The sequence below is a fragment of the Polypterus senegalus genome, chromosome 10 (genome assembly GCF_016835505.1).
Source record: "Polypterus senegalus isolate Bchr_013 chromosome 10, ASM1683550v1, whole genome shotgun sequence".
Classification (NCBI taxonomy): Eukaryota; Metazoa; Chordata; class Cladistia; order Polypteriformes; family Polypteridae; genus Polypterus; species Polypterus senegalus.
In genome coordinates, this window is record NC_053163.1 from 55565044 (window position 1) to 55580443 (window position 15400).

The 15400-nt window shown below is 37.8% G+C and overlaps 1 protein-coding gene across 5 annotated transcripts in view; it reads left to right on the forward strand.

Annotated features, from left to right (window-relative positions):
- The window catches only part of mid2 (midline 2), an 846826-nt gene that overhangs the window by 560710 nt on the left and 270716 nt on the right, over window positions 1-15400 (forward strand). The window contains exon 1 of one of the 5 annotated variants that reach the window (XM_039765794.1): window positions 4994-5111. The exons of the other annotated variants lie outside the window; for them this stretch is intronic. The gene's annotated coding sequence lies outside the window, so the exon portion shown is untranslated. Of the gene's footprint in view, window positions 1-4993; window positions 5112-15400 lie in introns of those variants that run through there. 5 annotated transcript variants of the gene reach the window in all.

Below are 15400 nucleotides of genomic sequence, written 5' to 3' on the forward strand. Positions count from 1 at the left end.
AAATTAAAATGAGCTGCTCCAAAAAGTCTACCAGGGTTGGCTTCTGTATGCCATCCCCAAACCAAACAAAACGACAGTTTTCCTCCTTTTGGCATAAATACTTCTGATCACAACAGTATAATCAACATAATGCGAATTGCAATAAATTATTAGTAATTTAAATATTTTTAGCAAAATGCAAACTTATCAACAACAACAACAACATTTATTTATATAGCACATTGTTATACAAATGATGTAGCTCAAAGTGCTTTACAAGACGAAGAAACAAAAAGTTTATAAAAAATAGAAATATAAAAATAGGATTAGGTAATACTAAATAACAAATAATAAAGTAAGGTGTGATGGCCGGGAGAACAGAAAAAACAAACAAAAAAACTCCAGGGGCTGGAGAAAAAAAAGAAAATCTGCAGAATTCTAAGGCCAGGAGACCACCCAGCCCCCACTGGGCAAATGAATAAATTTTACATATATACACATTCTGTATAGCAAATGTCGTATGAATGAAAATATGTAACAGTCCTCCACATATTTTAATGTAAAATAAGTCTAACAGCATCTGCTTGTGTGTGTCATCTCTTCCTGCACACCTTTTATTTTTTTAAATATTCAGCAGCATTTCTCTTACTTGTTCCGTTATTGGGTTTCTAAGATAATGATCCTTGTATCTTGTATTCAAATAAAAAGAATACTATTGCTACTAAAATATATTATTGTTTAATTCAGGGATCTCAAACTCCAGTCCTGGAGGGCTGCAGTGGCGGCAGGTTTTCATTCTGACCCATTACTTAATTAATGACCTGTTTTTGCTACTAATTAACATCTTCTGAATTCATTTTAATTGACTTGTTTTTTAAGATTGTTTCCTGGAATTTCTTCATCGTTCCTCTGCATTACTTCATTTTTTTCCTTAAACAGAAATGAAATGTCAAGTTAGTGAGGCAACAGAAGACCAACTAAGTCAGGGCCTCAAACTCCAACTAATTTCATTCCAACCAGTTGCTTAATTAGGTGCCGGGTCTTGTTGTTAATTAAACCCATTCTTTAATTTCATGGCTGGTTGTTGCTCCCATTGTGTAATGGCAGACATTTCTGAAATTGTTGATTTTAAACAAAAATAATCAAACATCAATAATCACTGTTAAAATGTTTTGGGGACCTCAGCAAATCAACATTCCTGACACCTCCATCCCTTTTATTTTCAGATATTGTCTGATGGTCACTGTATGCTGGTCATGTTTTGGTTCATTTTGTGTCTCATTATTGTCTGGCTGCTAAGTAAGAAAAAAGAAACAATTATTGGATCTGAGTTTCAGATCACTGGTTTAATTAATTTTGTTAATATTGTACTTTGAAGAGACAATCAAAAAGGAGAAAAACAACAAATGCGTCAACAGGACTCTGCTTTTGCCTTACGTAATTAAAGTTGTTGAAAGTCAGAGTATGTGTTGTATGATGTAACCTTAACTGTCTTATCAAATCTTTAGTGCCAGTGTAGTGTCTGTACTTTTCCTGGCACATTCTGCAGTTATTAAATCTTTTATCTTCACACACTTAAACATACTACGTTCCACTCAGCAGACACTCTGCCAGCCGTAGCTTCTGTGGCATTTTCTGTCTTTCATATTTGTCTCTCTAAACAAAAGACTTCTGTCATTTCTGTTACATGCACACCCTGTTCACACTTGGTTGCTTGCTGGACAGTCTTTACGCTGTTTTTTAATTAGCATCACTTACTCAAAGGAAAGCCAGGAAGTGCTGTGCACATGAGGGCAGCTTACATTTTATTTTAAGTAGCAAAACAGACTAGCATTTGGCAAGTTATACACTGCTGAATACACGTAATTATCAAAAATTGCCCATTTTTGATCTTCTGGCAAAAATCTGGCACATCACTAAAGTGGTTGACTTTCTTAACAATCAGGGGCCAAACATGGTTCCCAATTGCCTCAAAATGTTAGCCAATGACAGCATGACACCTGTTAATGTTGAAGTCCTAAAGAATGATTTTGCAGAGCTGTCTGTAAGTGTCATTTTCATGATAATAATAGCTCTTCATGCTTGATAAATTGACTCCTAGAATTTTTGGAGATCATTCCATCAATATGGTTCCATTCCATCGACGCTGTAAACCCACATGTTTCATTGCGAGTTTAGTGGGAAAAGAATCATGTGAGCAGACAGCAATGGGCACAACATGCTATCCGACACTGTTTCTCTCAGGGAAGACTCATGCTCAGTCCTCTGTTTGCTCATATCAGATCACTTTAAAATTTGCACTTAAGCTGGCATGCTTTTAATATGTCCAACATTTTTTCTTCCACTTCCCAAATATGTCAGTGTTAGGTCAACTGTAAAAACAGGCCAATATAAATGGGTGTCTGCTCTTTCCAAGGCAGGATGGAAAAAACAAAAAAGGGTCAAGGCAGCACGTTATCTGCACTCAGAAAATGTGTCGAGTTTGCAATACCTAGGAAATGTGAAACTCTGCTGGAAAGTTGTTAAACAGCCATCTAATCTGACATACCTGGCAATTTTTTTTTGTTTAATATGACATTGCAGTTGTCAAGATTGGCATCCCCTCCAACTGGAAGTCATGTAATGTGACATCGACTTCAGCGAGTCCAGCAGAAGAATTGATGCTTACATATAATCCAATTTACTAAATTCCCAAACATTATACTAGAAGTCGACATGAGAAATTGGTAGAACGAGTTTCCTGGGATCGTGAGTTGCTCTTTGTTGATGCATGCCTCGACAATTTCAGTAGTTATCTTTGGTGACCTTTATGTGTGAAAGGACCTTATATTTGCCAGAGATACTGCATTATTACAGTGGGTGCAGCACAATTACCAATGTGTAATGGTAGCCTATGTGACTTTAGCTGGCAATTGCTATGGTGTCAGTGGTGCTCATACCTAGTATTGGACAGGTACAGAGTCCTGACAATGTATTTTTGCACATATTTCAACGTACAATAATGAACAAAATATTTGGAACAAATTATTGAAACTGGCTGTGAACTAGGGCTGCGTCTAGAATACCACCTGAAAGCCTCTCTGTTGTAGTTGGCACTCGAAAGGAACATCTTTCCCCTATACAGGATAGACACTGGTAATTCCAATGTGAAGCCCAAGTATCCCATTCATCCCATGCCATAAAGGCATTGTAATAAAAGAAAAAAAAAAAAGGGAAACTTCTGTGGGCACACGTTTGGCTCGTCTTTTTTATTAAAATGCCTTCAAAATAAATGAGACGGGAGAGACATTTGGGTAGCTACCTGTCTTGGGGCTGCTCTGGCCTTCTTTAGTTTGCCAGAATTTTCTTTGATTGCTGGATGTAGTTGGCTTTGTGGGAGATGGCGTGAGGAGAGAATTATATTTCTTTTCACTTAGTGGAACAATCAAAAAATCAATCTAAACTTAGCTTGGCAAATGCACTTGAAATCTATACAGGGGAACAGTTTGGACTTTGTTGAAAATAAAGTGCACTTTTCCAGATTTTCTTTGATTCCTTTGCAATTTCTTGGCTAATTATAACTTTGGCTGCTCGTCTTCTTCAGAGTGAGATTCTGCCTTGCAGCCATTGCTATGACTCCCTAGTGACTCCCACTGGAATGAAGTAGAAAAAGGAAAGATAGTGGAGAGAAAGATGCCGGCAATTCTGGAGGAAGTTAGCGATATTACCAAAAAAAAAAAGAGCAGTGCACTGCTTTGGTATTTAAAAAATGCAGTTAGTGACAAAGGTGGCCACATTATACACTGTATCTTAACCACCTTGTAGATTTATAGATTATATATTTCAAATGTAGCTGTAGTTCAATAGATTAAAGAAACATCACTTTCTGTTTTTATTGATATAATGCACCTAGGAGTGAAGGGCAGCATGGTGGTGCAGTAGCTGCCTCACAGCTCCACAAGATTGAGTTTGCATCTCGGCCTGGTCACTGTTAGTGTGAGGTTTGCACAACATAGCTGCCTGAGTTTTGGCAAAGACATGCTTATTAGGCTAATTGGTGGCTTGTATTTGATTCTGTTTGAGTGAATGTGGTTGTGTGTAACCTGCAGTAAACTGGCATCCCATCCAGGGTTGATTCTTGCCTCACTTCTTATTCTGCTAGCATAGATGGACAGATCTAGGGGTCACTCTAAGTCATGCTTATTTTTGTATAGTGCATTATAATATCAAAAAAGTTTTCAAGGGATTTCCCAAGCAATTTTTTACAAAGTACGTTTCACAGTGTGTATATCAAAAAGTGCTTCTACAACTTTCATTTAGCAATGAGTGCTGTCAGAAGTGTTCATAATAACATGCACTACCCATCCATCATTTTTCTCACATATTTTCCTCCATTGTCAGGTTAGTATGTAGCCAGAGCCTATCTCTGCCTCTTTGTAATTTATTCTAGTGTTTAAAGTGTTCCCCTCCACCCCTTGTTCTTTTTATGTTAATTCACAATGACACATTTTGTTTTCTTTTTTAGGCACAAGTATGCAATGACCACCTGGCTTACAGTCAAAAAACATTTGTGTTTCTGATCTGGCCAGCAATGAAAATGTCTCACTTGATTTGTATTATTCAGCGGCTGGGGATAATTCTGATGCTTATTATAACTGTCAGGAATATCTTTCCGCATTGAGTCTGTGCAATTGAGTTGTGTTATTATGTCATGCCTCTGACTCATTGCGGAGCAGCGTCTAAGTGCGTGGTTCTTGGCATCCAGGCTTTGCGGTGCAGGCCACTTGCATATGCTGCTGTCATTGTCCCTGGGTGTCTACTTCTTGGAGTCTGCTCATATGTGTTCATTCACGTTTGGCTTGTGGAGCTGATCATGTGCTTCACGTAAAGGTCACTTTGATTCTGTCACACAACAATAACAGTACACCATTTCTGACTGACAGCACACAAGGCTCGTTTCCCATTATTCCTTGCAGTAAAAGAACAGGTGGTAGAACGCAATGAAATCTCTGAAGTCATGCAGTACAGCACAAGTTTGGGTTGCTTTTTTACAAAGAGCTAAAACTGAAGCTTCCCCAAGACGCAGTGTAATCTGGCAGAAAGGCACCGGTGTCGGCTTCTTCACATGACAGTACAACAGTTGCTCTTGACAGGTAATTATTAACATCTCCTCTCCTAAATACACTGATATGTTAATGAGCTGCAGTAGCTGTGTGGTGGGCCAAGAACCAAGCAGCTTTAGAACATAATTAGAGCAAATGGCTGCCACAGTTTCACAGCCAGCAGCAGAGAGTCTCTGAATAAATATTTTTTTTTTATGATATTACTGTTTGCCATTTCTTATTAATAGACATGTCTTTGTAGGTGTGATGGGTCGCTGGAAGTGCACAGGCTGGCTTATCACTAGACAGCCATTCCAATAATTTACAGTGTCACACAAGTTTTTTTAGTTTTTGTTTCATTATTTTGTTTAGTATGTATCATCATCAGCAGAAGGAGGACACTACTTCAGTTTGGTGCCACTGAATACTTGGAATAGGCCTATAGATGTAGGAAAGGCCACACCAAAGAGTTGCATGTTTATCTTCTGTTTCCTTTTGCAAAATAATCAGGTTTGACACACAGAAAAAGGTTTGGGCCTGCCACCTATATACATTTGGCTGCAAAAAAAGAAAACAGGTTGCACAGTTGTGTACAGATTGAGTCCAAAACAGAACTGATTAACAAAGGAAAGATGGTGGGATTTTAAGGTCGGTCAGGTGGAGTGAGGTCATCGGGCCTGGAACTAGAAGTGATGTCATTGGACCCAGATAGAATTTCCAATGTCTGATCTGTAGGAACAACAGAGAAAGGATTATTGTACTCTGCCATCCCCTGGCCTGGTGTGGAATTACCTTCTTTTGAGCCCTTTAGCTATCTCCCATGTTCACATGTGTGACAAAGTCCACAGTGTGCTAGGTACATACTGTATATGGTAGGTGTCAGGAATGTTTTATTCTTTGAGGATGATCATCATTGGGGTGTTTTTCTTAACATGTCTTCAGTTAGCGTCACACAGGTTGACACAAGTGTTGATTGAAATTTCCCTTCTGGCCTTGTTGGTATGTCACCTGTATTGGTATATTTGAACTGTTTTGCTGGATTTTGTAAAGGGCTTTCCATAAAAGTCTACACATCCATTACCAAATCTCTTGACTTTTTTCCTAAATAATTTAAAGATGTTTCTTTAATGTCTTTGCAAGTGTAGCTTTTTAAAAAAATGTTTACAATTTGCAAGTGTAGCTTTTTAAAAAAATGTTTACAATTACATAAAATATTTAATTGAAGGCTAATTCAGAACGAGTTTTCTTTACAGATATTTGGAGAGATTTTTAAAATACCCATTGTCAGATTGCCAATTAAATAAGAGCTCTTATTTTATAACTAGACATTAAGCCCGTTACAATAACAGGCGCTAGAACAGTAGTGCATAAACATTAGTAGGAACAGTCTGTATTAAATGGCAAGGGACCTTGACCTCATTCTGTTTATTGTCTTAATTTTTTTTTTGTCAAAATTATTTTTGCAAGAAGCCTAAAGTAAAATATTAATAAAAATAAAAAAGAAACGTATATGAGAATACAGTATATATAATTAATATTGCCTTAGTGTAAAACTTTGTAACAATCTGTAATACACAATATCTGAAGAAGATATTTAGGAAAAAATTTCTATTTTTTTTACCTCATGAAATGTTTCTATAAAATTTAATTATAGACAACATTTCTTGTAAATATTCTGTCTGAGTTTGGCAACAGCTTGCATTGTTCAGGACCATCTACAACCTTGACAACAACATCCGAAAAACTTCTTACTCTTGATAATGTAACATATAACTGACCGTGGCTGAATACTAGTTCTGGAATGTAAGTGCCAACTTTTTCTAAGGTTTGCTCTTCTGAGTCTTTCTCTTTTAGCATTTTTCTGACGCTCATTTTCTTTTTCTTCAATCGACCTATTTGCTCGTATTTTTCTTTGTCTTTCAGCCTTTCTTTTGTTGATGTTTACTAGTTGAGCTGACCGTTCTTCCAGGAGATGTTGCTTATATAGGATTTGATTGTTTGTGTTTTTTGTCCTACTTAATGTGTCGTTTTTTTTTTTGGGTGGCATGTTGTTAGTAGATATGTCCGTAATGTTTTCTCTTACAGTAATACTGGCTTGTATGTGGCTATAATAAGCGTCACTGTATTGTGTGCCTTTACTTTTCTGTCACAGTAATACTGGTTTGTATTTCCATAAAATGCCTGTAATTTTCTCTGACAGTAATACTGTCCGTAATATGACTTTAATTTTCTGTCACAATAGTGGGCAATCAGGAGAGTGTCCCCAGCAACTGATGTAATGTGTGGCGTGTAGCTGATAATCATGCCTGTGGTGTCTCCCCAGCAATTACTGTGCAATTCCCTAGCAAGTATTTTAATCTGTGGTGGTGTGGAGCTGATTATTGTATGTGTGGCGTCTCCCCAGCAATGGATTTTATGTGTGCGGTAGCGACTACCGAATCAGCACTCTCCCCAGCAATGATGTCCTTTATTTGCTTATCATGCGTGGCTGCGGCTAGGCCATTCACTGTGTGCCCAGCTTCCAGTGTGTGTGCTTTATTTGCTTACTAGCAGACCTTGTGCACTTCTCTGCAGTCGCTGTAGTTGGAATAATTATGTATCTACATGTGACTTATAGAGCTTCTTTATATACAACATTTTTGGTTTGTCCTCCTGGAGCCAAAATATATAAATTTTCTCTATGACTAATTCGTTAACATGCTACATAAAAAATAGAAATGGGAAAAACGGCAACACCGCCAGGAACAACAGTAAATGAGATAAAGTAAAAGTGTACTAAACACTAAAGTACAGAAATGAAGTAGAAAGTAACAGTAAACCACAACACTGCCGGGAACACCAGAACACTGCGTCTACTAAACACTAAGAAACACTAAGTAGAAACACTAAAGGAAAAAATACTATTCAGTAAGTACTGCGTCTATTAAACAGTAAATCAGTAAAGGAGAAAGGAGTAAATACTAAGGAAAAAGAATGGCAAGACCGCGTCAGCTGCGGAGCTCAGCTCAGAGTGAAATGAAGTGAATGAAATGACGTGAATGGGAGGGGAGATGATCATGTGACTCCCCCACCCGCCTTAACTCTCCATCCCTCCACAAACACACAAACACAGTCTTTTGGATCCCAACTCTCCTTTATATGTATAGATCATGCACGGCCGTGGCTAGGCCATTCACTGTGTGCCCAGTTTCCAGTGTGTGTGCGTCCATGGTGCCGTGCGCATGGGCGGGGCACGGTGGGATGCGCGGACGCACACAGGGGTTTTATTAAAGAGGATGTAAAATAATATTTAATGTAATAAGTTCGAATTCTGCCTGACAGTGCTTATGCCCATGTTGGTTCTAATCTATGATGCATTCCATGTAGACTTTGCGTACTGTCCTTGTGCCCATGTTGGGTGTTCAGTTTTCTTCCCACATTCCAAAGATGTGCTGTGAGGTTGACAGACAAGTCTTAATTAGCTGACTGCAAAGGAGTGTGGGTATATACTAAGAATGGCATTCAGCCATTGATACCTGAATAATCAAGATATTCTATCCACATTGTGTTCTCACTACAAAATCAAAAAAATGTCAGCTGCATGGAGTTTTTTGGGAAATATGCCTTTCTGCTGTACTTCTGGTACTTACTGCGTTCTGCATGGCACGTGATTCAGTCCTGCAAAATGTTGGTCCCCATTCCTTACAGATTTGTCCGCAAAAATAGAACCAACGAGCTTTGAAATGTTCAATAGTAGCTATTGGAGAGGTAATTTAAAGAATATGCAGAGTGACTCTGAAAGAGTTGCACTTTACACTCAAATATCACATACTTCCGCATTCTCCCGTTGGCTGGAATTTGCGTGATGCCGTTTAACAATAATGTTGTTATTTGGCATACTAAACCTGCAATTATCCACTTGAAGCTGTACTACATCTCAGAGAATTCCAAAATGTCATCTGAAGTTTCTTTACAATTTAAGTTCCTGGTGGTACAGCAGATATCTGAGCCTGAACTTTTTTTTCTTTTTGGTGTTGGCGGTAATATTGTTACTAAGATTTTTTTTTTATTATCTTACAAAGTTTTACATTTAACTTAAATTTGGGAATATCATACTTTTCCTGAACTACATTTTGTTGGGTAATTTTTCACTACACAAGAAAATAAGAAATTTGACAAACAAAAAGAAACCATTCAGTCCATAAAACGTGTTTGTTCAACTAATAGCTAAGCTGTCCCAGTATGTCTTCCGGATACATCGTGTAGATTCTTTAATATTCCTACAACTCTGTGCAAAGAAGTGCATCCTGGCTTCTGTCATAAATGAGACTCACCCTTAAGCTGAAAGAATTTTGCTGATCTTATTTATCAGTGCCTTTTAGGATTTTGAAAACTTGGACTATGTCCCAATGCCGTCCCCTGTCCTTGAGATTCGACAGGTTTAGTGTCCCTGAGTTTGTCTGGTTGCTCTCCTCTGCACAGCTTCAAGTACTGTTATGTTTTCTTGTAGTGTGCTGAGTAGAAATGTGCACAATACTCTAGAATCAATCTCACCAGTGCTTCATACAGTTTAAGTGTAACATCGCTTGACTTTTATTCATCAGTTTTTATAAAATAACCTAACATTTATTGGGCCTTTTTAATAGCTTCTGCACATTGTTTAGAAACTGAAAATGGTTTGTTAACATAAGCCCCTAAATCTGTTTCAGAGGCTGCTTCCAGTTGGACAATGTTTCCCATCTTGTTTTTATAATTAGCGTTCCTATTACCCACTCGTAGCACTTTGCACTTTTCTACGTACATTAAACTTTGTGCTCCAAGTGTTCATCAGGTTCTGAAGCTCTCCCCGGTCTTTTTGAATTACCCCGTGTAATGCTGTGCAGCAGATTTAAGAACGGTATGAGGCATTCTCATCCAGTCATACCCTGTTAGTCTTTCACCTTGTGCTCATCATGCTGAACAGGCTCCAGAAATGGTGCCAAGCAAATGCTGACCTTCACTGTAATGATAGCTGCCAGACCATTCCTTTATCTATACTAATAAAAGGCAAAGCCCTCACTCACTCACTCACTCACTCACTCACTCACTCACTCACTCACTCACTCACTCACTCACTCACTCACTCACTCACTCACTCATCACTAATTCTCCAACTTCCCGTGTGGGTGGAAGGCTGAAATTTGGCAGGTTCATTCCTTACAGCTTCCTTACAAAAGTTGGGCAGGTTTCATTTCGAAATTCTACGCGTAATGGTCATAACTGGAAGCTGTTTTCTCCATTTACTGTAATGGAGATGAGCTTGAACGCCGTGGGGGCGGAGTTTCGTGTGACATCATCACGCCTCACACGTAATCACGCAGTACATAGAAAATCAGGAAGACCTCCAAAAAGCACTGAAGAAAACATGCATTATATAATTGAGAAGGCAGCGAAACAATAAGAAGCGAGCGAGTGACATATACAACCATATTGATGAGTTCTGCTACTTCGGAAACAAAGCACGATGTAAACCTACACTTTAAATTAAGTTCATAGACAGGCTGCGTTTGTAATTTAGTGCCTGCCCATATAAGGCCGTCCGTCAGCGGCAATCCAATAGCAAACTCCCACTAAATATTCACGGGTTAAGGACTGTGCTTATGCAGAGGAAGATGAGATGGTCAGCGTGGTGTTTGGCACAAACTCAGCGAAACTGCGAGAGAAAGTTTTAAGTGCCAGGACTAAGGTAACATTAAATACAGCCATGGACATAGCACGAGATGGCACCAGCACAACTGGGAACTTCGATGCATGTACACCGAGCGGCTCACGTGAACTGACGAGTGCACAGATAAAAGCAACAGTTCCAAAGAGCTGAACAAAACCAATTACACAATTGAAAAGGCAGCAAAAATATGAAGCGCCTGATACATACAAGCATATTCATAAATGCAGCTACTGTGGAAACAAAGCACAGTGGAAAAAGTCAATGTCCCGCTAAAGGAAGACAGTGTAAAAAACCGTGCATGCAGTGTGTCAGGTCTCGGATAAAGAAGAAGACGAGCTGTTTATTGATGCAGTAAGAAACGAATCGATGAATGAAACCTGTCATCTTTACAACGATTGACAAACACGGAATGTAACTTGAACACAACACATCCTACAAATACGAACCTGATTGAAAGAAATAATGATAATCAAATCATTGATGACAGCAACACTCAGTAACACTCACAAAACAAATACTGTATATTGACAGTCATGTTACGTTATTTTTAAAATGTTCCCTTTTCTTTTCTAGCTTTTTAACACACTACTTCTCGCTATGATACGCTGGTATATATATATGTATATATATATCCCGATCTACATACTCGAATAATGGATACTTTATTCGCCATCAATGATTGTTTTGGTAAAGCCATACTCAGTGTATTCATTAGATGAACGGTAAAAAAGTAAGAGCGAGGGGAGGATGCAGGCTGTAGTGCGTGTCAACTCTATCTGAATTGCGCGATCACATTTGAAAAAATATATCTTTTCAAGTTCTATTTAGTCCATATGTGTCAAACTCAAGGGGCGGGCCACATCCGCCCGGCGTAATTATATCCAGCCCGCGAGATCATTTTATATACTGTATTATTGTTATTAATGGCCCGGTATATGAAGCGCTGGTAACACAATAAACTACAGATCCCATAATGCAGCGCTTCAGCTGCCTTGCCAACACTTACCGCGTTAATCAAGTCTAGCTTATGATGCTGCAAGTTATTGCGAAGCTAGCTCACACGATGCTGAAGAGAAAAGTTGATTCTGAAAATAGAGCCTTTAAAAACCGATGGGAGGCTGAGTATATGTTTACTGAACCCGTGTGTCTCATTTGTGGAGCTAATGTGGCTGTAATTACAGAATTTAATCTAAGACGGCACTATGAGACAAAACATCAGGGAGTTCTGTGTTGTGGAGATTCTCAGGATGGATTGCAGGTGCTCATCAGTGAGGCTGAAAGACCTGAATGCAATGCAGAAGATACAGAAAGCAGAAGAATTAAATAAGAATCTGACACTTCAGCGGACGTTTTAACCGTGCACAATCACAAAGTGATTTCAAGTGAAGTTGCTTTTATGGGAGACACAAATGCACCAGTGCAACTTTCCCTGTTGCCAAGTAATGTTAAACCAAGTCATCACTACGGTGTTCCCAAATACGCACTTTGCTGATAAACTGAGCGCACTGAGTTTGCACGGCGCTTTGGTGACTTTGAAGAACAAAAAGTCCGTCTACATGCGGCTCGAACCTTGTGCATGTTTGGTAGCACATATCTGTGTGAGAAGCTCTTCTCAGTGATAAAGAATAACAAAACAGCACACAGGAGTCGCCTCACTGATGAGCACCTGCAATCCATCCTGAGAATCTCCACAACACAGAACCTCACACCAAACATAAACGAACCTGTTGCCAAAAATAGATGCCAGGCGTCCAGCTCTAAAATGACATATGAGCAAAGACAACTTAATGATTTGATTTGTTATTGCTGAAAGGAACACATTTTATTTATATTTCCAGGTTTTGTTATGCAGCATGTTCATATTTGAATTTGTATAATTTTGAAAGGATATATTTTTATGGAGAGCAAAATCTTTTGGGATATTTAAAATCTAAGTTTATTTTTTATATAAATTTACATAAGAGTAAAGAAATTTGAATGTTTGTTCTTTTAAGTTATTTAAGGTTTGAGTTGATTTATTCACGAATAATATTCCTGTCTGTTTTACCATTCCTACCAAAGATATTTCTGTCGACTAAATAAAAATTCCTTCTATTTAAAATTTAAATAGAACTTGAACAAATACGATAGTTCATAATATCCACGCAGACTTGCACGTAAGAGCGGAGTTATCCGTTTTAACAAGCAGCGTATTGCACTGATCTGAAATAGCTGTGTGTGTATATATGTAGATATGTATGTATATGTATATATATATATGTTTATATATGTGTGTGTGTATATATGTGTATATGTATAGATATGTATATATATATGTTTATGTGTGTGTGTGTGTAATATATATATATATATATATATATATATATATATATATATATATGACAGCAACACTCATCACTCACAACAGTGACAAAACAATTACATTGACAATCATGTTACGTTATTTTCAAAATGTTTCCTTTTCTTTTTCATTGCTTCTTCAACACACTACTTCTCCGCTGCGAAGCGCGGGTATTTTGCTAGTATGGAAATAAACACCTCAAAATCTTTAGTGTTCAATATTTTGCTTTTGAGCATTATAAACGGACCACTCTTAATGTAGTGTTTGCATTAAGCGTACAAAATGCTTTCATCATAGGAGTGAATACGTATGTAGTAATCTTAGTAGACAAAGTCAAACGAGGTTGAAGTTGCATTTATTGAGACTAGGCTGTACATAATCCAAAGGAGAACTGAGAAAAAAACAAATACAAACACCTGAAAGACTCACTTTACAAGATGAATTGTTGTAAAATATCTTTCACCTACACTCCAATGCTCAGACACAAGCTGGAGGTGCAGAACGTTAGGAGGGGTTCAAGTTTGGAAGAGTGATTCAATAGACTTCTACAATCGTGTTTGTTCAAATTCAGCATATATGTAAAGTTTTAGGGGTGACAACTCACTTCCTCATGGCTCCATGAGACTACATTTGAATCGCTTTCTGGCCACTGACTTTGTGCAACGCTCTCCTCTTGTCCAAAGAGGGTTTTTCTCAGTGTGCTCCAGATTTACTCCCACATCCCAATAGCAGTGGCATCAGGATTACATTAAACGATGGGCCTAAATTTGTCACATGTAGGTCTAATTTTATTTCTTCATTTTTAAATGTGTATTCATTTTAAAAAGCAGTTTAGAATTCCAGTCATACCACCCTAAATTGGGACTTTGAATGATTTTTGGTAAAACCAATTTAAATCCACATCAAAATGTTGTACTGCTTTTACTGCCTACCTTTTGATGATACATGCAAGATACCAGCCCATACCCAAATAACATGTTACATTTTAAACCAATAACATTACAGCAAACAGAAGGATTACCCCTTTGCTATTCCTTGTAATTTATATATTTATAAAGGGGTTCCCCATGAGTTTTACCTGACTAATGTTTTTAACATACCTGATGCATGCATTTCTAGTCTCTGTATCAATTAGTGAATCTCTCCTTACTTAAAATTTGAAAATCACATCTTTCGATACCTTGTGTTCCAGCCGTGTACTTTATCTGTTATACTAATGAGCCACAATACTATGCTCCTTACCTGCTGTAACAGAATTTGGAATCTTAAGTACTGATTTTGTTGGTGGTTGAAGAATATTAGACAAATTGGTGGCCTGGCCAAACCTTCGACATTTGATAACGTAGTGCTTGTAGACTTCTTAGCAAACTCGGCAGTAGTGCTGGCAGTAAACTAATCGATAAAATGAACACAGCCTGTGGCTGGGTTTTCACTGGCTTTTGTGACATCTTAGAGATTTTCAGTTCCAACAGCAGAATCTGGAATGCTTTTCAGTTCTGTTTGTTTGCTTTTGCTAAAAAAGCCTCAAGTGTTCATGCTTATCATGCCTTGTTCATGTTTCCCTCAAACAGGACATACCTTCACTGCTAGTAAATTGAGTAAGTTGCTAGTTGATAGCCCACTGTTAATGTTGCATGCTTTGAGTGGCTGTAATTGGTAACATTTAAAGTCAGTCTTATCGTATAAATCTCGTTCGGTTGACATACATTGTAAAATCACTATCCATATGTCTGCTTTCCAAATACTTTTTAAGTGTGAAATTAACTCTTATTGTGATAAAGCAACACTAGTGATTTTGCTGTGATTGGGATTATAATTAACTGATATTTTAATTGATGGGAAGAATAAACATAAATAATTATAGAGAATCAGTGATTCCTTGGTAACATATAGCATTGAAAACACAAAAACCTTTATTGTTACACAGGTACCTAAAAAGAAAAATAACACTTTTACATAATAACAACCTAAGCACATTCTGTATATAAGAAGTGTGATACCAGAGCATCTCCTGTATTGTAGCTTGACAAAACCAAAATCTACAACTCTTTGTGAGCCCATTTTGCACAGCTCCTAAATGTAAAACCATCCTCACCTGAGTAAATGGTACCAGAAAATTGATTAATGGACAGATTAAAAATAAAATAAAAAATAAACAGAAAACCACAAAGGGTGATTAAGCAAGAATTTCCAAAATGGAAAAGGGGCCACTACTGCCGGCACCGAGGTAATGAATTTGACATCCATCTTCCCGGTCAAAAAGTTCTTCATTTGTTTCTTACCATTAACTAAACTTAAGTTTTCTGTTCATCT